Source organism: Nerophis lumbriciformis, linkage group LG05 (assembly GCF_033978685.3).
Source record: "Nerophis lumbriciformis linkage group LG05, RoL_Nlum_v2.1, whole genome shotgun sequence".
Classification (NCBI taxonomy): Eukaryota; Metazoa; Chordata; class Actinopteri; order Syngnathiformes; family Syngnathidae; genus Nerophis; species Nerophis lumbriciformis.
In genome coordinates, this window is record NC_084552.2 from 41,800,780 (window position 1) to 41,820,638 (window position 19,859).

At 40.5% G+C, this 19,859-nt stretch overlaps 1 long non-coding RNA gene across 2 annotated transcripts in view; it reads right to left on the reverse strand.

Moving 5' to 3' along the window:
- Window positions 1-2,236: 2,236 nt before the first annotated feature.
- LOC133606390 (uncharacterized) overlaps window positions 2,237-19,859 on the reverse strand; it is a 93,531-nt gene continuing 75,908 nt past the window's right edge. For both annotated transcript variants that reach the window (XR_012050465.1, XR_009815240.2), the window contains exons 6-8: window positions 6,231-6,282; window positions 4,453-4,591; window positions 2,237-2,416 (exon numbers count right to left, since the gene is read on the reverse strand). This is a non-coding gene — a long non-coding RNA (uncharacterized lncRNA). The remainder of the gene's footprint in view (window positions 2,417-4,452; window positions 4,592-6,230; window positions 6,283-19,859) is intronic.

A 19,859-nucleotide genomic window follows, 5' to 3' on the forward strand; every position in this document is an offset into this window, starting at 1 on the left:
GACATATTATCTAGAAGACCACTGTGAAGTGTTTTAAAATGTGATTAAAATTATTAAGGTCCTGGAGTAAGAATGTTCGTCAAATATCCTCGATGATTGGAGCACTGGTGCTGTTTTTAAGTAACCACTGTAAAAACACTAATTAAATGTTCTCTATATCTGGGGTTCTTAACATTTCCACTACAGAGTTGCCTGGGGCCCACTCAAATGTTCACATTGAATAACAATCTTACACTTGATTATAATTGTATTCAATAATTACTTCTAACCTACTTACAGTTCAACATGATTCATTAATTAAAGTACCACTGATAGTCGCACACACACTAAGTGTGTTGAAATTACCCTCTGCATTTGACCCATTCCCTTGTTCACCCCCTGGGAGGTGAGGGGAGCAGTGAGCAGCAGCGGTGGCCGCGCTCGGGAATCATTTTGGGGGATTTAACCCCCAATTCCAACTCTTGATGCTGAGTGCCAAGCAGGGAGGTAATGGTTCCTATTTTTATAGTCTTTGGTATGACTTGGCCGGGGTTTGAACTCACGACCTACCGATCTCAGGGCGGACACTAAACCTTGTGAAATTATATGAAACCATGTGTTAATCACAACAATTATTATCAAAGCTTAAATCAGGCTGATTACAAAAACAGATGCTAATCAAAAATACTGTAAAAGAAGGTACTCCTAAAGACTGATGAAAATAAGTATACCGTATTTTTCGGACTATAAGTCGCTCCGGAGTATAAATCGCACCGGCCGAAAATGCATAATAAAGAAGGAAAAAAACATATATAAGTCGCACTGGAGTATAAGTCGCATTTTTGGGGGAAATTTATTTGATAAAACCCAACACCAAGAATAGACATTTGAAAGGCAATTTAGAATAAATAAGAATAGTGAACAACAGGCTGAATAAGTGTACGTTATATGACGCACAAATAACCAACTGAGAACGTGCCTGGTATGTTAACGTAACATATTATGGTAAGAGTCATTCAAATAAATATAACATATAGAACATGCTATACGTTTACCAAACAATCTGTCACTCCTAATCGCTAAATCCCATGAAATCTTATACGTCTAGTCTCTTACGTGAATGAGCTAAATATTATTGATATTTTATGGTAATGTGTAATAATTCCACACATAAGTCGCTCCTGTGTATAAGTCGCACCCCCGGCCAAACTATGAAAAAAACTGACTTAATAGTCCGAAAAATACGGTACATACAATTATGCAGTGTTAAAATAAATATAATTATAACTAAATTAATAATGATGATATATGTTTTTGAATTAAACTATTAATACAATCAAATGGAAATACAGCTTTACCATTTCAGTCATAATTTCTGTGCTTAAGAAACTCGTTCCAGACTTCTTGTTTATTTAAAATTGTCATTACTGCCAAAAGTGGTGGAAAACTGATTATCGCTGAGGTCTATACAGACTGGGATCTGAGCCGAGGATGTCATTGTGGCTTGTGCAGCCCTTTGAGACACTCGTGATTTAGGGATATATAAATAAACTTAGATTGATTGATACTTTTTGCCGGCCCAAAAATGGGCCCCTAGGTTACGAAACACTGCTTTACAGGAAAGCTATATGCTGTTTTAAGGCTCTTCTAGATGACAGGAGTTTTTAATCAAATGCAAAAATGCTTGCCGAAGATCATCTATTTCAGGCCAGCGCTGCAAAAACACTGCTCAAAATATAAGTCTAGTCATTTTATCCCCCCCCCCCAACATCCACTTTTTATTGCAAAAACATTCTCCCCGTGAAAATGTCTTCATTCTTGATGATCGTCCTTCAGTCAGGGCTTCTTGGACACGGCTGCGTTCATTATGATTCATGTTGTTGCTCCAATTCAAGCCAAATGTAGCCTAGCAAGGCGAGATGGACATGGGTGCTGACTCAGAAGGGGACATTAGCATACAGCTGCCATCACCAGCCAAGGCTGCAGCTGCACACACGGGAAGTGGGGACGAGGACGTCAACAAAAAAGGTCCACAGAGACCTTTCTCTGTCTCTTCATGACTGATGCTGTGTCCCAACATGAAGCTGAAACATGACGTCCTCAGAATGGATTCCCATCTTGTCCCCAATTCACTCCGTCTCACCGAGGCAGATTGCAGCCTGGCAGCAAACAGGTCCGTCTCAAATCTGTCCCCGAATCCTGTGATATATCGCTCGTATTTGTCTCCCCCCAACCCGCCCTCGCCTGTCCTCCCTCCTCCAATTTCTGACCAATCTGGCATTGCGGTTTATCAGAGCGTCGTAAAGAATTTATGGCAGGATCTTAGACTGGTGAGGGATGTCTCCTGCAGACGGAATTAACGCACGCCAGCATGACTGGCGGCCTTCGCTCGTTCACGCCGCCCATCTTGGAATGTTGTCTAAGTTGCAAGAGGACACTGAGGGAAAACACAGTCGTCATGGTTAGTTCAACTTTGATGTCAGGATGTGGTTGTAGATGCAGGTATCCCCAGTAATAGCTAAGCTTTATATAGATATGACTTTATTGTTGTATTTTACCTTTTTTTCCCCCTCAAAAAATACAACTTTACTCCCGTAAGTTAATGAATTTATTACCTTGACACTGATGGCCTTTTTAATACAAGATTATTTTTTTACAGGTTAGGTTATTCTTTAAATCAGGGGTGTCAAACTCATTTTAGATCGGGGGCCACATGTAGAAAAATGTACTCCCAGTGGGCCGGACTGGTGAAATCACGACGCGATAACTTAAAAATAAAGACAACACGCACACTGGGAGTCGAATATATTGTACATACAAATTCACATATACTCACATACATACATAGGTACCTACGCTCCCACATACATACACAAATACAGTACATATTTACATACTTAGTTTGTACATCCACACGCACATTCAATATACAAACATACATATACACATACTGTACATATACATTCACTGTACAAACACACATATACACATTCTGTACATATACAAGTACATATGCATACGTACACTCTTGCACATAATCACGTTTCATCAAACATATATTAACGTTGTTGCCCTAGGGTAAACTGGGTAACACATGGCCCACTGACAAAGCTTAACCTATTGTTACTATAACAATCTACAAGGTTAATGTAGGCTGCTTCTCTTTCTCCCCCTCCATTTTTCTGCATTCTTTCACATCTCAAGTTATCATTATGTATATGTATTGTTGCATTTGAAAAATTGTATTGTTGATAATAGAGGTAAATTATTGGTATTGTTCATTATCAATAGCGCTATTTCTATTGGTATTTGTATTGCTTCATTTGTAGTGTAATAATGCTCATTGTCATTTCTGTATTATTTTCACTAACTGCTTATTTGTTATCACTTTTACCATCATATTTGTACATGTCGTATTTGCTGATGTTGTTGTTATTGTTGTGTTTGTTGTTGTTGTTTTTGTCTCTCTGTCTAATCCCCCTCTTGTCCCCACAATTTCCCCCCCTGTCTTTTTTTCTCTTTCTATCCCCTCCTGCTCCGGCCCGGCTGCACCAAATGATAATATAAATACATTTAATAAAGTCAAATACAAATAAAGCAACAAGAGAAGTATCCTACACTTCTCTTTTGTAAATTAAATCTGAACAGCCGATATGGGCATCTACATCAACTATATGATTTGCCTGAGAAGCTGGACAGGACAAAAATAAATAAATAAATAAAGACAACTTCAGATTGTTTTCTTTGTTTAAAAATAGAACAAGCACAATCTGAAATTGTACAAATCATAATGTTGGGATTTTTTTTTTTTTTACAATTACCTGTTGCGGTTAATAGTATATATACTTTATCTGTCGTTATTTATATTTTCTGAATAAATAATGTGATAATGTTCATCGGTCAACTCGTTGCTGTTAATTTTCAATCTATCTAGATAAAAAAATTATATCAAAATCAAATTACAGTATTTAATTTAAGTAGTTTGATCATTTTCCTCGACTGATGTACTAACATCATGTGGTTTATTTTGTACATTTGTAGCATCATCTACAAAGAATCGCCATTGCCACATCCAGTGGACACATTTAGAACAGCTGTTTTTTTCATTCGAAAATTTCAGGTTAATTTTTATACTTAGCAAACTCATCCCGCGGACCGGATGAAACCTGTTCGAGGGCCTGATCCGGCCCTCGGACCGTACGTTTGACACCACTGCTTTAAGTACAACATTTCCCTGTCATAATTAGGTCTTGTTTCTTCCAAGCTAGCCTTCTCCTTTTTTTTTTTACTTCTGACATTGCAATTATTCTATGATTTTTTTTAAATCAAAATCTTTGTTTTTATAAAATGTCTTTATTCTCATCAGATTACTTTGTCATGAAAAGTGAGACTTTAATTTAAGCTCATGATCTCAGCACTTTTCTCTTGACTTGAAAAGTGCAACTTTATTTTGGTGTTTTTGCGACTTCTTGCCTTGTGACATTGATGGCCGTCAATCAGGTTTTGTTTCTGGTAGAGTCAGAACACTCCTCTCTTCGCTCCTCAAGACTCGGAGCGCTTGACTGTTCATCCAGGATTTGGGGAGCGAAAAATAAAATGGAAACCTGTGACACTTTAAAGAAATAATGATAATGTGTAAATAACTCTGTCATGTCATGACAACAAAAAATAATGTGGGGGGGGTTTATGGCTGTAACTCAGTACTTAAGACCAACACTTGTTTCAGTGTCAATGCAACATTGACACTGATACACACTAATACTCAAACTTACTTTGTTTTCTGACTCCATTTTTTAACTTTGACTTGTTTTTAATTATATAGCATTATTCTTGTGAAATGACGACTTTATCTTAAGAGGTTCAACTGTGTTCTAATAATCATATTTTTGTTTAACCATATGGCTTTATTCATGTAAAATTAAGACATTTTCTGGTCAAATTGACTCTTGATATTAAAAATAAACTTTACTTGTTACAATACTACATTACTTTTACACTCAGATTGCAATCTTTTATTTATATGTAAAAAAAATTTTAAAAGAGAGTTTCTCTGAATCTTTTTTACTTGTAAAATTTCAACATTATCTTCTTAAAACGGCGGGCATATTTTCAGGATAATAATGTGATGTGTTTTTTTTGGCCAAACCAAATAAGTTTGTTCACTTTGGTTTTGCAAGATTGAGATTTTGTTGTTGGCTTGCAACTTTTATCCTTTGAAATTTCCACCGAATTATCCATTTATTTAGTCATATTACAGTGTTTTTGTACATTGGCGTTTATCTTGTAAAAATATTGGAAATATTTACTCAATAAATCTATACAGGAAAATGCAATGTACAGTCTTTTAAAAAAGATGCAATATATTGTATTCTTTATAATAGGGTTACGGGGGTTTTAGAGAAATAATTCCCTTAAAAGTGTTGAGTGATGGTGGACGCCATGTTTCCTTAAGCAATAGTAGCTATACAAAAGCCAGATGAATACAATGTCCTGGATAGTGACACCAAAACAAATTAAAATGGTCTGTGTGGCACAATGGTGCCAATCTGTGCTGGGTGGTCCTGGTGTCATGACAGGATTTTTCTTCCATTGTTTGCGGCTTACAAGACCCCTCAGGAGGATCCCTGCGGCCGAGACGCCATTAACTGTCTCAGATTTGGGACAATCACAATGTGACTCTCACATTTGGTCGAAAAGGTCCCTTTTCCAATTAATCTCAGAGTCTTTTTCAGGTCTTTAAAGATTTCTTTGTGGGTCCACCATGAAAAGGCCCTCATAGAGACTTTGGCAAGACGCCATGGGACATATCTATGTCCGTAGATAGCTTTGAGACACAGTCCTGGATTTGTTTGGAAAATGTACTGCTCTAAATATTGCCAAGTGAAGACAAACAATAATGTTCTATTAGGAGAACATTTATGATCGTAATTTACAACTTTTTTATTGTAACATCAGGGCTTCATTCTTGCAGGATAAAGACTAGTATCTGAACAAAACCCGACTTTAATTGTCGTATTCTTTTTTCATATGATGACTTTTATCTGAATACAAACTATGTTTCTATTATCATTACGACCTAATACAACATGTGTTTTCTCTTACCATTACAGTATTTTTCTCTTTTTTGACTAAGAAAAATACACATTTTCATCATAGCACATTCGCTTTATTTTCTCAAAACTAAACTTTTGGCTTTTATGACTTTTTACAGTATTATCATAAAATTGCAAAAAAAAAATGTCATAGCTTACCTCTTTATTCTCATAAGAGTAGAGGTGTCACGGTCCCATAGTGATATTGGTCCTATATAAGGAAAAAAAAAAACAAGGATCGGATGCTTATTAAAAAAAGAACGCAGTAACAAACGTGTCCACATCATTCAACTTCATAAGCGTAACTAAACCACCTGCTCAGTGGCCTTGTGGTTAGAGTGTCCGCCCTGAGATCGGTAGGTCATGAGTTCAAAACCCGGCCGATTCATACCAAAGACTATAAAAATGGGACCCATTACCTCCCTGCTTGGCACTCAGCATCAAGGTGTCAGAGTTTGTAGTTGACGAACCCCAAGATGCAGAGATGGCAGCAGGCTTGGTACAATAAAACATGTTTTTAATGTTCAAAAATAAGAAAATGAAAACACGAACCAGAAAACAGGAAGCAGGAACAGGAGTCAGGATCCAGGGAATAGCTTAACGACAGCATACAGCAAACAACGACACGACAGGTAGTAACGACAATGATCCAGCAATGACTGGAGGAGAAGGCAGGTTTAAATAGTAGCTGGCTGATTGACACCAGGTGTGGCCAGGTGCCAATCAGCCACAGCTGAGGGGAAGCAGCACTCAGGGAGACACTCAGGAAATGAAGACAAAATAAAAGCGCTGACAGGAAACTAAGACAAACAGAGAAAAAACTAAAACATAGTCAAACTGTCAGGGACAAGCCTGACAGTAGCCCCCCTTCCTATAACGGATACCAGACGTTCTAGGAACACCCCCCCCAAAAAACAGTCCAAAGTCACGGGAGGGTGGAGGGAGGACAAGGAGGTGGGCCACCAGGCCAAGTGTCCCCGCAACCAGCGGGGAAGAGTTAGGTGGCGACGGCGAGTTGAACGCCGCCGCAATTGGCGAGGCGGCTCGACCGCCGGCATGGGAGGACCCACCACCGGAGACGATGGTGGCGCCCTCTGCTGGCCCACCGGAGAAGATGGCGGTGGCGCCCTCTGCTGGCCCACCGGGGAGGATGGCGGTGGCGCCCTCTGCTGGCCCACCGGGGAGGATGGCGGTGGCGCCCTCTGCTGGCCCACCGGAGAGGAGGATGGTGGCGCCCTCTGCTGCTGGCCCACCGGAGAGGAGGATGGTGGCGCCGTCTGCTGCTGGCCCACCGGAGAGGAGGATGGTGGCGCCGTCTGCTGCTGGCCCACCGGAGAGGAGGATGGTGGCGCCGTCTGCTGCTGGCCCACCGGAGAGGAGGATGGTGGCGCCGTCTGCTGCTGGCCCACCGGAGAGGAGGATGGTGGCGCCGTCTGCTGCTGGCCCACCGGAGAGGAGGATGGTGGCGCCGTCTGCTGCTGGCCCACCGGAGAGGAGGATGGTGGAGCCGTTGGTTGTAAACCCACCGGAGTGCATGGTGGCGTCTGCCGGCCCACCGGACTGCATGGTGGCGTCTGCCGGCCCACCGGACTGCATGGTGGCGTCTGCCGGCCCACCGGACTGCATGGTGGCGTCTGCCGGCCCACCGGACTGCATGGTGGCGTCTGCCGGCCCACCGGACTGCATGGTGGCGTCTGCCGGCCCACCGGACTGCATGGTGGCGTCTGCCGGCCCACCGGACTGCATGGTGGCGTCTGCCGGCCCACCGGACTGCATGGTGGCGTCTGCCGGCCCACCGGACTGTATGGTGGCGTCTGCCGGCCCACCGGACTGCATGGTGGCGTCTGCCGGCCCACCAGACTGCATGGTGGCGTCTGCTGGTCCACCGAAGAGGATGGCGCCGTCTGTTGCAGACCCACTGGGGTGAGGAGTAGCTGTGCCTCCCGAGCTGCACAGCCACTCCTAGCCCCCCCCTCAAGGGACGGATCCCAGACGTCCCCAGACAGGCCCACAGACGAAAGGGATGGGTGGGAGAGGGCTTGAAATGCGGCCGGACTCCTCTTCAATTTAGCCATTAATTCTAATGCTTTGTTAAGCCTCTCCGCCATGGAAATCTCCGCGGGGAACGTGTTAACAGGCTGGATCATTATGTCAGAGTTTGTAGTTGACGAACCCCAAGATGCAGAGATGGCAGCAGGCTTGGTACAATAAAACATGTTTTTAATGTTCAAAAATAAGAAAATGAAAACACGAACCAGAAAACAGGAAGCAGGAACAGGAGTCAGGATCCAGGGAATAGCTTAACGACAGCATACAGCAAACAACGACACGACAGGTAGTAACGACAATGATCCAGCAATGACTGGAGGAGAAGGCAGGTTTAAATAGTAGCTGGCTGATTGACACCAGGTGTGGCCAGGTGCCAATCAGCCACAGCTGAGGGGAAGCAGCACTCAGGGAGACACTCAGGAAATGAAGACAAAATAAAAGCGCTGACAGGAAACTAAGACAAACAGAGAAAAAACTAAAACATAGTCAAACTGTCAGGGACAAGCCTGACACAAGGGTTGTAATTGGGGGTTAAATCACCAAAAATGATTCCCGAGCGCAGCCACCGCTGCTGCTCACTGCTCCCCTCACCTCCCAGGGGGTGGAACAAGGGGATGGGTCAAATGCAGAGGACAAATTACAACCACTATTTTGTTTTAATGTGTCTAATACTAAAAAAAAATAGTGCAGTTCCCCTTTAAATAGAAGTGTGGTGGTAATAAGTTTTTGGCGACATCTGGTGGCCACAGTAGTTCATTAATGTTAAAGTACCAATGATTGTCACACACACACACACTAGGTGTGGTGAAATTTGTCCTCTGCATTTGACCCGTCCCCTTGTTCCACCCCCTAATGTGTCTAACGCTTGGCAGCACGGTGGAACAGGGGTTAGTGCATCTGCCTCACAATATGAAGGTCCTGAGTAGTCCTGGGTTCGATCCTGCGCTCGGGATCTTTCTGTGTGGAGTTTGCATGTTCTTCCCGTGACTGCGTGGGTTCCCTCCGGGTACTCCGGCTTCCTCCCACCTCCAAAGACATGCACCTGGGGATAGGTTGATTGGCAACACTAAATTGGCCCTAGTGTGTGAATGTGAGTGTGAATGTTGTCTGTATCTGTGTTGGCCCTGAAATGAGGTGGCAACTTGTCCAGGGTGTACCCCGCCTTCCGCCTGAATGCAGCTGAGATAGGCTCCAGCACCCCCTGCGACCCCAAAAGGGACAAGCGGTAGAAAATGGATGGTTCGATGGTGTCTAACGCTGACAATCATTATGAGAGGCAACAAGACAGATGTATTTGTTTTAATGCATTCCAACTCGTGAATAACCGTAAATAAAAGTCCGCTTAAGTTAAAAAATAAATTAAAAAAAAAAAAAAGCATCCATCTATATCTTGACAAAAAAACCCTCAATGACTTGAACAGTAGATAATGATTATGTGCAGTAAAACATTTTATGAACTCAACTCACCTTAATGGGCCCTGCGATGAGGTGGCGACTTGTCCAGGGTGTACCCCGCCTTCCGCCCGATTGTAGCTGAGATAGGCTCCAGCACCCCCCGCGACCCCGAAGGGAATAAGCGGTAGGAAATGGATGGATGGAACTCACCTTAATGTGTTTTCCTAAATTTGTGTTACAAGTCTTAGATGGGCTTCACGGTGGCAGAGGGGTTAGTGCATCTGCCTCACAATACGAAGGTCCTGAGTAGTCTTGGGTTCAATCCCGGGCTCGGGATCTTTCTGTGTGGAGTTTGCATGTTCTCCCCGTGACTGCGTGGGTTCCCTCCGGGTACTCCGGCTTCCTCCCACCTCCAAAAACATGCACCTGGGGATAAGTTGATTGGCAACACTAAATTGGCCCTAGTGCGTGGATGTGAGTGTGAATGTTGTCTGTCTATCTGTGTTGGCCCTGCGATGAGGTGGCGACTTGTCCAGGGTGTACCCCGCCTTCCGCCCGATTGTAGCTGAGATAGGCTCCAGCGCCCCCCGCGACCCCAAAAGGGAATAAGCGGTAGAAAATGGATGGATGGATGAAAGTCTTAGATGAAGAGAGCAGTTATGATATTGGTATACAGAGTAAAAAACTAAAAACTGAGCTTTGGGCATTGTTTCCTCTAAACTCACACATTTGTCTAAATACGGTCAAGCACATGCATTATTGTGGGTTTCCTGCACGTTCCTGCGACCTAGCTACATGGCTGTAAAAGTAGCTAAGCTACAGGAAAAGCTGCTCAATAAAAAAGTAGCTTATGCTACCGCCAAGCTCCTGGAAAATGTAGTTAAGCTACATGTAGCTTGTTACTGCCCATCTTTGGACATGTGGGCCCATAGATATACAGTACATGCCGTTAAATGTAGCTTTGATGTAGCAAACTACTTTTGCCATGTAGCTTGCTACAATTTTCCGTGTATAACGTCCCCTGTAGCTTAGCTACATTTAATCGTGAGTAACTTGTAGCTTAACTTGCTACGTTTTCCAAGTAGCTTGTCCACGTAAGCGGACTTTTGCTTGCATTAATTTACGTTAGAATTCATTGCCATCAGCAGTGTCCTCACTTACGGATTTTTAGTGTGGTTTGCTAGCTGCACTAAAGCGAACCAACATCCAGCGAGTGGTTAAAGCGGCGGGGAAAATTACAAGGACGCTACTCCCAGAGATGAGTGCCATGTACACAACTCGCTGCCTAAAGCGAGTACACAACATCCTGAAGGACAGATACCACCCAGCACATGGCCTCTTCAACCTGCTACCCTCTGGAAGGAGGTATAGATCGATTTGCGCCAGGACCACCAGAATGTCTCTCAGTCAGTATCCCCAGGCTGTGAGACTGCTAAATGAACAGCCTGCCCCTTTGCTGCCCCGGACCATCTTATTACCTCACTCTTCACCACCTCAATAATTGTGCTCTGGACATTGCATTGCTGCAACATCAACGGAACACCCATCAGAAATCTGACTGTTCCCACCCCTACGTCCCTCTTATCGCGATCTTCCTGACAATGCTAAAATGCTAAAATGTAAACTATTGTCAACCTGCACATCAATGCAGTTTCTATGCCGCTGGACAAAGCTCAAACAAAATCTCGTTGTTCATGTATGACTTAAGTGTTATTATGACAATGACAATAAAGGAATTGATTGATTGATTGATTGATTGATTGAAAAGAAAAACATGTGTTCTTGGCTTATGTAAAGATTGTGAAAGATAGGCAGAATTCCAAGAAAAAAACTGCAGTTCCCTTTTAACGAAAGTCCATTCAAGGTTATGACTTTTTTAGCCAAAAAATACATATATTTTTTATTTGTATTTTATTTTACACATTTGAACTTGTAATATTAGATTTACTCTTGTAAAATTCCAATTTTTCCTCAACAGAATCACAAGTATGGTCCTAATATTACAGCTTTATTTTCGGAGAGAAAATTGGGACTTAGTGTAAAAAAACAAAACAATTTCAACATTTAAGCTTTCTTCTGGAAAATACCACCTTTTTATATAACATCTCAGTTTTATCATTGTAAAAAATTTACTTTTTTTTCACGACATCATGGCTTTATTGTCGTTTTTCGAAACATTACATCTTTTTTCACAATTTTATGGCTTTATTCTTGTAAGAGTGCGCCTCATCTTTCATGTACGTACATCATTGCCCCTATTTTTTTTTATCAGGAAAGACATGTGTCCAGGGTGTACCCCGCCTTCCGCCCAAATGCAGCTGGGATAGGCTCCAGCACCCCCCGCGATCCCGTAAGGGACAAGCAGTAGAAAATGGATAGTTGGATGGAAAAAAATAAATAATTTTTTGTAACATAATTTCCCATCACCATGTGTCAGTCATTATTCATGTGAGTAATTGCAATTCTTCTCACATGATTTCTGGAAAATTGGTGAGTTTACACGCCAATCCTTGCTCTAAGCACAAAGGTACACATACAGCAGCCTTCATAGTCTGATGAATCCGGTTCTTAACCATCCAGTTGTGGTCCAGTTTTGCACACTGCTGTTTCTAGCCTAATTATGTTCAGTTTAAATATTAATCACTGTATGACGCCGGTTGTTTCAAGTCACATCCTTAAAAATAGATTGCCGAAAAAATAAGCACATGATCCTCTCGGAGTGACGCTTGCGCCTGTTTGTTAATCTGCATAAAGACAACTATTTGCTTTCATTTCTGCAGAGCGAGTGAGATGGAGAAGGGGTATGGTGGGGGGCTTTATTATTCCGCTTCTACTGCTGCATGACACTTTTGGGTTGCGTCCCGGTGGAGATCCTCTTGGAAAACTGGGTCGAATGTTAAATCGGCTGTGGAATCAAGAACAGAGCGCCGGAGTTGCAAAAGAATGGAAACAACATTTTCCTTGTGTTTTATTGACGCAGTGTAGTCGCCCTACTGTACGTCCAGACAACTGTCTTTGCATTGCAGAACACTATCAAGTACAACACTATTCTGTAGTGGATCTCATTAGATGGGGCAGGTGAATAGCAATTAGACGAGCCTAGCTCGCAACTCTTGATGTTTATATGTAATAACTCAGCGGGGAAAGCCATCTGTCGTCTTAGCGTGCAGTTATTTCCACCTTCAAAGCGTAAAAAGTTGACTGGGGAAGTGAGAACAAGAGCTTTTCATATACTTTGGAAGCTCAAGTCGTTTTGACGCCTGCTTGGCATAAACAACAGTGAGGGGGTGAAAAAATAGCATCTTGGCTGCATGTCACTGACGCACAGACGACACCTTTGCACCTGACAAGCTCTGACTTCAAGTGTCTGTAAACACTACGTGGAATTAATAACCTGACTGCATTTTTCATGCTTTACGTGATATATACCTTTACCTCATATATACTGTAATAGTATGTACAGTGGGGGAAATAAATATTCAATGTCCTGCCGTATACTGTATTTTCCGGACCATAGGGCGCACCGGATTATAAGGCACACTGCTGATGAATGGTCTAATTTCGATTTTTTTTTTCCATATATAAGGCGCATCGGGTTATAGGGCGCATTAAAGGAGTCATATATATATATATTTTTTCTAAATTGAAAAGACTTCCTTGTGGTCTACATAACATGTAATGCTGGTTCTTTGGTCAAAATGTTGCATAGATTATGTTTTACAGATCATCTTCAAGCCGCTTTCCGACAGTCGCTTCCGGATGCGCAGTTTTGTGGGCGGTCTTATTTACGTGGCTCACCTTCGGCAGTGTTTTCTCCTCGTCATCTTTGTTGTAGCGTGCAAGGACGGGAGTGGAAGAAGTGTCAAAAGATGGAGCTAACTGTTTTAATGACATTCAGACTTTACTTTAATCAATATCTCCTCCACCGCTGGAAATGTTTCCCGTAAAAAATCGTCCAACCGGAACTCTCTAATAACTAAAGTTCCTCGGGTGAATAATGTAAACTCACTACGCATGTATGTTTTAGCGCTTTCATGGCAGATATAAGTAAGAACTTTACACTACTTTATATAAGAAATGGCAACAGCGGAGGATGAATGTCCCATAACAAGAAGATAGAGAAAAAGAAGAAGCTTAGCGACGACGGTGTCGGCACAAACTACAAAGGCGGACACGCGCAATTTTTCAAGACTTACGCAGATCCCAAATACACATCAGCAGGTACCATAAGGTAAGAATGATAAATAAATAAATGATAAATGGGTTATACTTGTATGGCGCTTTTCTACCTTCAAGGTACTCAAAGCGCTTTGACAGTATTTCCACATTCACCCATTCACACACTGATGGCGGGAGCTGCCATGCAAGGCGCTAACCAGCAGCCATCAGGAGCAAGGGGTGAAGTGTCTTGCCCAAGGACACAACGGACGTGACTAGGATGGTAGAAGGTGGGGATTGAACCCCAGTAACCAGCAACCCTTCGATTGCTGGCACAGCCACTCTACCAACTTCGCCACGCCGTCCCAAGAAAAAGAAAAGTTGCTTTTGCATAATATTGCAAAACAAAACGCCAGATAATATGTCTTACCTTCTACACACATCATAATAATACTCGTATGTTGAAGCACATCAAGCGGTGCGGCTTCATAGCTTACCAAAGTCGTACTAAAACATTTTGATAGATTTTTGAGCGCCGTGTGTAATGTTCTATATTTTCAATGGAACATATAAAATGTTGGTGTTGTTTACTTGAGTCATATTGCAGTCTACACCTATGTCTTGTGTGTGACTGCCATTATATTGCAGTCTACATGTATCTCTTATGTTTGACTGCCATCTACTGGTCATACTTACCATTACACCATGTACCAAATAAAATAGCTTTGAGGTCGGTAAGCAAAACCAAAATTATTAGGCGCACTGGGTTATAAGGCGCACTGTTGAGTTTTGAGGGGAAAAAAAGGATTTAAGTACATCTTATAGTCCGGAAAATACAGTATTTAATTTTCCCCTTTTACAAAGATATGAACAGTCAATAATTTGAACAGTGGGTTTATTGTAACAGGGATAGAATGTTAAAAAATACAAATAAAATGTAACATAATATATACAGAGCCAAAACGCTCCCAGTAAGTTTCGTTAATGAAAAAAAATGGCTTAGTAGAAAAGTGTTATTGGCACTGAAACAAGTTTTGGCATTGTAACATGTTGGATTAAATAAATAAATACAATCATTAAAAAAATCAGTATCTTTGGTGGATATCTTTTGTATAATGACGTGTTTCAATGCCAAATCTTTATACATTTTGCACAGTTATAGTTTTTGTGTGTTTCACAGGTTTTCATTTTCAACTTTTCCTTTTATCAGCTTGTCTTTTACTTAATGACGGTGTTTGACGTGAAGGAGCGGTGCTTCTGGGCGGTGCTTTTTTTTACGTGTATTTGGGCTTTCAGGTGAAACACCGTAGAATATGACAGGAGGACGGAGGCGGTCTAAATCAGTTATAGGGAAATGGAAGCAACAAGAATGATTGTTAGAAAGGTGAGGGATCCGCCTAGAACTACAAGATGTGCTGGTTAGCTACAATTAAGGTGCAAACACAAACATTACAGCAACAAATTCATATGGGGCAACACAAGGAGCAACTTCCTATAAACAAACTGTCTCCGACCATCTCCTGGGGAACTTAACAGTGCCAAAATTTAAGATTTTTCATAAAATTTGACATTTCTAATGTCATGACCTCTAGCATATGGCCATGCCTTATTTTAAGTTTGTTGGTGTTTTTCTATGTTTGGTGTTTTAGTTCTTGTTAAGCGTTCTTAGTTTGGTTGTACTTCCTCTTTTCAGTGTGTGCTCTACACATGTTTTATACAAACACTCAATATTTAGGTTGGGCAGTGGCTACTTTCTGTGTTGGTTCAAAGTTAATGTCATTGTGACATGTTTCGGATGCTGTTACCACGCTGACGAGCTCTTTTGGTTTTTGTGTCCAAGTTTAGTTTTGTCTGCACTCACTAGCTGCACTTTTCCTGCTTAGACAGTAAACGAGACATTCACTAGGACACCGTCTGTTTTCTTCTGCATTCTGGGATCATGACCACCGCTACAATGCGACCCAACCGTGACATCTAATGACTTAAGAAGGCCAATCATGACCCAGGTCACTAAAGCAGCTTCTCAAGAGAATATGACCCAGCTTCTACCTCCAGCAGCCCCCAAGTAAATTGAGTTTAAGACCCCTGCTTTACATGTATAATTCATATTTTTCCTGCTTCCAAATATTAATGATACTAATAATACTCATAATAACTACATAAAAAGGGTCAACACGAGACTCATGATGTACTAAAACAAATAGAAATGAAGAATGAAAAGAAACAAAAACTATGCTACCCTCTGGTTATCTTTATACTGTCTCATCCTCCTGTCCTTTATGAATCATATTTTCATACTTTTTCTTTAACTGCTCCATGTTCTGACATTGTTTCAATCCCTCACTAAGTCCATTCCAGTGTTTTACAGCATAAAGCTGTAGTTCTCACTTTTACAATTTTAAAATAAAACAATCTCATTAAAATATATTTTCCCTCTCACTGGCTTATTTTTTGCTTTGAAGAAGATCTGTGTTGTTTGATATTCTATTTGAACGGTGAGCTTTAACACTTTTGACTGCCAAAATAATGAATGTGTGTGATCCCAAAAACCTGCTCTGTTAGTGACCCTAACTGCTCTTTTTGAAGAAGGAATACAGATTGCAGAGAGCTCTTAAAAGTGTGAGGCCAAATGTCAGCACGTTAGGTTAAATATGGTGAAACAAGAAAGCTGAACAAAATTTTAAGTGATTTGTCATCCAGAATCTGTTTAACACTGAATTTGTTTCTGAGACTTTGAACTATAAATGTCGTGAGGTTTTCAGTGAGATTTTCATCAATTATTACTCAAAAAAAATGTTGATCCTGTCAACCTTTTAGTATCCAGCCCGTAAATTTGAACTTCTGCTTGTGTCATTTCATTTGTCTGCCATTCTTCATGTATTATTATATTGAATATCAAAATTAACCATAGGAATGACCTCATTCAGCTCATGACCCGAACAAAATATATTTGTGTCAACAGCAAACAAAACAGATGTTTTTACATCGTAGACATTGCATGCATATGTCATTAATGTGTCACATACACGCACGGCTGCGGTAGTTGTCAATCTCAAGATGTGGCGACAGGAGGTGACGTGCAGGTAAGAGTCTTCTAATTATAGCAATCCAGTGCAACTGGGAACTGCACAGGAAGCACAGGGAAGGCTGTGCAAGTCAAGCAACATAAGTGTAACTAATACAAACACTTTGACAGTTTGCAATACTGACAAAAATGCAATGATCCAGCCTTGATTGAAGGGCATATATAGCACACTGATTAGCGATCAGAAGCAAGTGAGTCTCCTGATCGCTAATCAGAGGCAGGTGAGGAGAATGGCTCACCGAAGCAGTGATCAAGTCACTGCAGGCCGACCCAACACAGGAAGCAGAACCAAAGCAAGGGCGCTAAACAGGAAACAACAGTAACCTCAGGAACATAATACCAAAAATACAAAATAGGGTCAGGCCAGCGGTAACAGGTCATGACATAATGTATCACATAAACAGTTTGGGGCCCAACGTTGACCCCTGTGGAACACCAGACAATGTCTAAGCATTAAAACTATAGCTGGACATAATGTTTTCTATTGTCCAAATAGCTGTAACCCAGTCCATATTGTTCCATATTGTTAAGTGACGTTGACCTTCTGTGTCTAAATCCCTAAATCCATACTAGTTTTTAGTGAGTAGATAATTTATTTCTAAAAAAAAAAAAGTGTTTCAAGAAGCTTTGAACATTGCAACTGAGACAGGTTCTGTAGTTTGTTGGTTTGTGAATAAATGTTTGCTGCCAGCTTTGTAAAGAGGAACAATTCATGCTATTTTCATTACATGTGGAAATGTAGCAATATGAAATGACAAGTTATCAATCAATCAAAGTGTATTTATATAGCCCTTAATCACAAGTGTCTCAAAGGGCTGCAGGTAGTGGTTTTGCAATGCAATTATATATATATATAAATATATATGTATATATATATATATATATATATATATATATATAAATAAATAAATATATATATATATATATATATATATATATATATATATATATATATATATATATATATATATATATATATATATATATATATATATATATATATATATATATATATGTATGTGTATGTATGCACACAAACATACATATATTTCACCCGCTTTACACACAAAACATTTAAACAATGTGAATTTCAAGTTAAAGTGAATGATTTCTTTTAGCATCAAGCTAGCCCCAAGAAAGACCACCAGCTGCTCTGGCTCGCCTTTGCACACAATGCATCAACTCTGATAGCAATGCCCCCCAAACCCCCCCATCATGAAACTAAATTTTAAAAAATGTGCTGCCTTCCTGCCGCGCTGCCAGACTATTTGATATTAGTTGGGAATTATTGGCAAGTGTACCCTGCTGTTGGCAGGCGTCAAGCACCGTGCATTACTCATGCATGCTATGGCAGACTGGCCTCGACTCATTTTCTTCCAGGCGATGACTAATGGCACTGATACTCTTCATGTACTTACATTTTCAATTATTTCCGATACATTTACCGTACAATCAAGATAAAGCATGTGAGATAAGCAATCATTTAGTGTGTAGCAGCAGATGTTGACTTGTCTTTTATTCTTTATCATAGTATTATCATTAAATTGCTTGATTTGATTGTTTTTTGTATATGTGAAGGGGGGTTGCCTGTTTTACAGTCTATTTTATTCTTTTTTTTTTGTTCCCTGTATATTTGTTATTTATTAATGTGTGTTTTTCGTCTTTTTCTCTTTTACTTGTTTACCCAATTTACTCATGTTAAGCGTTTTGGACAGTCGTTGCTGTTTTTAAAAGTGTTACAAAATAGTTGGCTTAACTTGTTCATGTAAGTGCACAATATTTTTCTCAACAAAATAATACTCTTAACTAGCGATATGGAATATTGAAAATATTGGCCTAAAAATGTAATATTGGATCAGATAGGTATCAGTTTTTCTGTCAATAATTAAATCGTCACATATTGAACTGTGCTGTAACCTACAGGGCAACAATCTTGCTGCTAGTGTCACCAGTGTGAATTTTTTTCCAATTTTCCATTTTGGAATATGAAAATCATTTACAATACGCGTGCAAAGCGCGGGTTATGTAGTGGGTAAGGTATCTTCTTCTGATGCTTGTAATCTAATAGCACACCTTAGTTCTCATTATCTTTTTTTTTTCTATTTAGTTGAGACATCATGTGAAAAATAAATGGCACTTTCTATAACTTACATTGCGGTATATATCTTATTTTGCACAAACAGTGTTTATTTCTGAAGTATAACGAGGAAAATGTGTTACATTAAAGAATAATGCGGGTATTCTCAAACTGTGGTATGTGTACCACTAGTGGTACGCCAAAGAATTACTTGATTAAATTATGGCGTTCATATTCAAACGCAGTGTTACCGTTCAAATTGTATGTAATGTTACGGTGACCAAAAATATTAAATATACCGTACATTAATTTAAAGTAAATATTGCTGCATATACAATTAATGGTTGATATTGTTTTGGAAATTAAATGTGTGCAATATCGGCATATCAGATTATCGGCAAGAAAGCCAATACGCACATCCCCATTGGGCTTTTTAACTTTGTAGGTTCCGACATTTCAGTTGACAAAATACATTATTTCCATGAAGATTCTGACTATTTCATGAAAAATATAATCGTATTCTAAATACATGTAGCTTAAAAATATATCTAATTCTATTTTCTTGCAACTTATTTTTTGTAACACTACCTGTTTTTCACCTAATGATTCGAGGAACATGACTGACTATGTCACCAGTAGCATCAACAGATGTATTCTACAGTAAACATCTTGTTACGCTTGTCGTGGCGATTGGTCCTCAGAAGCAGAGCGTAGGAGGGTTTGCAGTCAACAAAGTCTTTAATTCGACACGCAGGGAGTAACAAAAGGCAAAGCCACTGTAAGGGGGAAACAGCGCCACAAAAAAATAGGTCTCGGATAAAAATACAACAAAAGATGAGCTGGGGAATAACTGGAAGAGCTAAGCAAAAAAAAAAAGAATACAAAGTATAAAATGGACAGCAGTTAGCAATAAGTACACAAAAATTTTTTGAAAAATTGGATCGGTATGGTCTGTGGCGGAGGACATGAGGATCAAATCAGTGCTGCACAGGTGCATGCAATCAGCTTAAAAGTGTTGGCAATG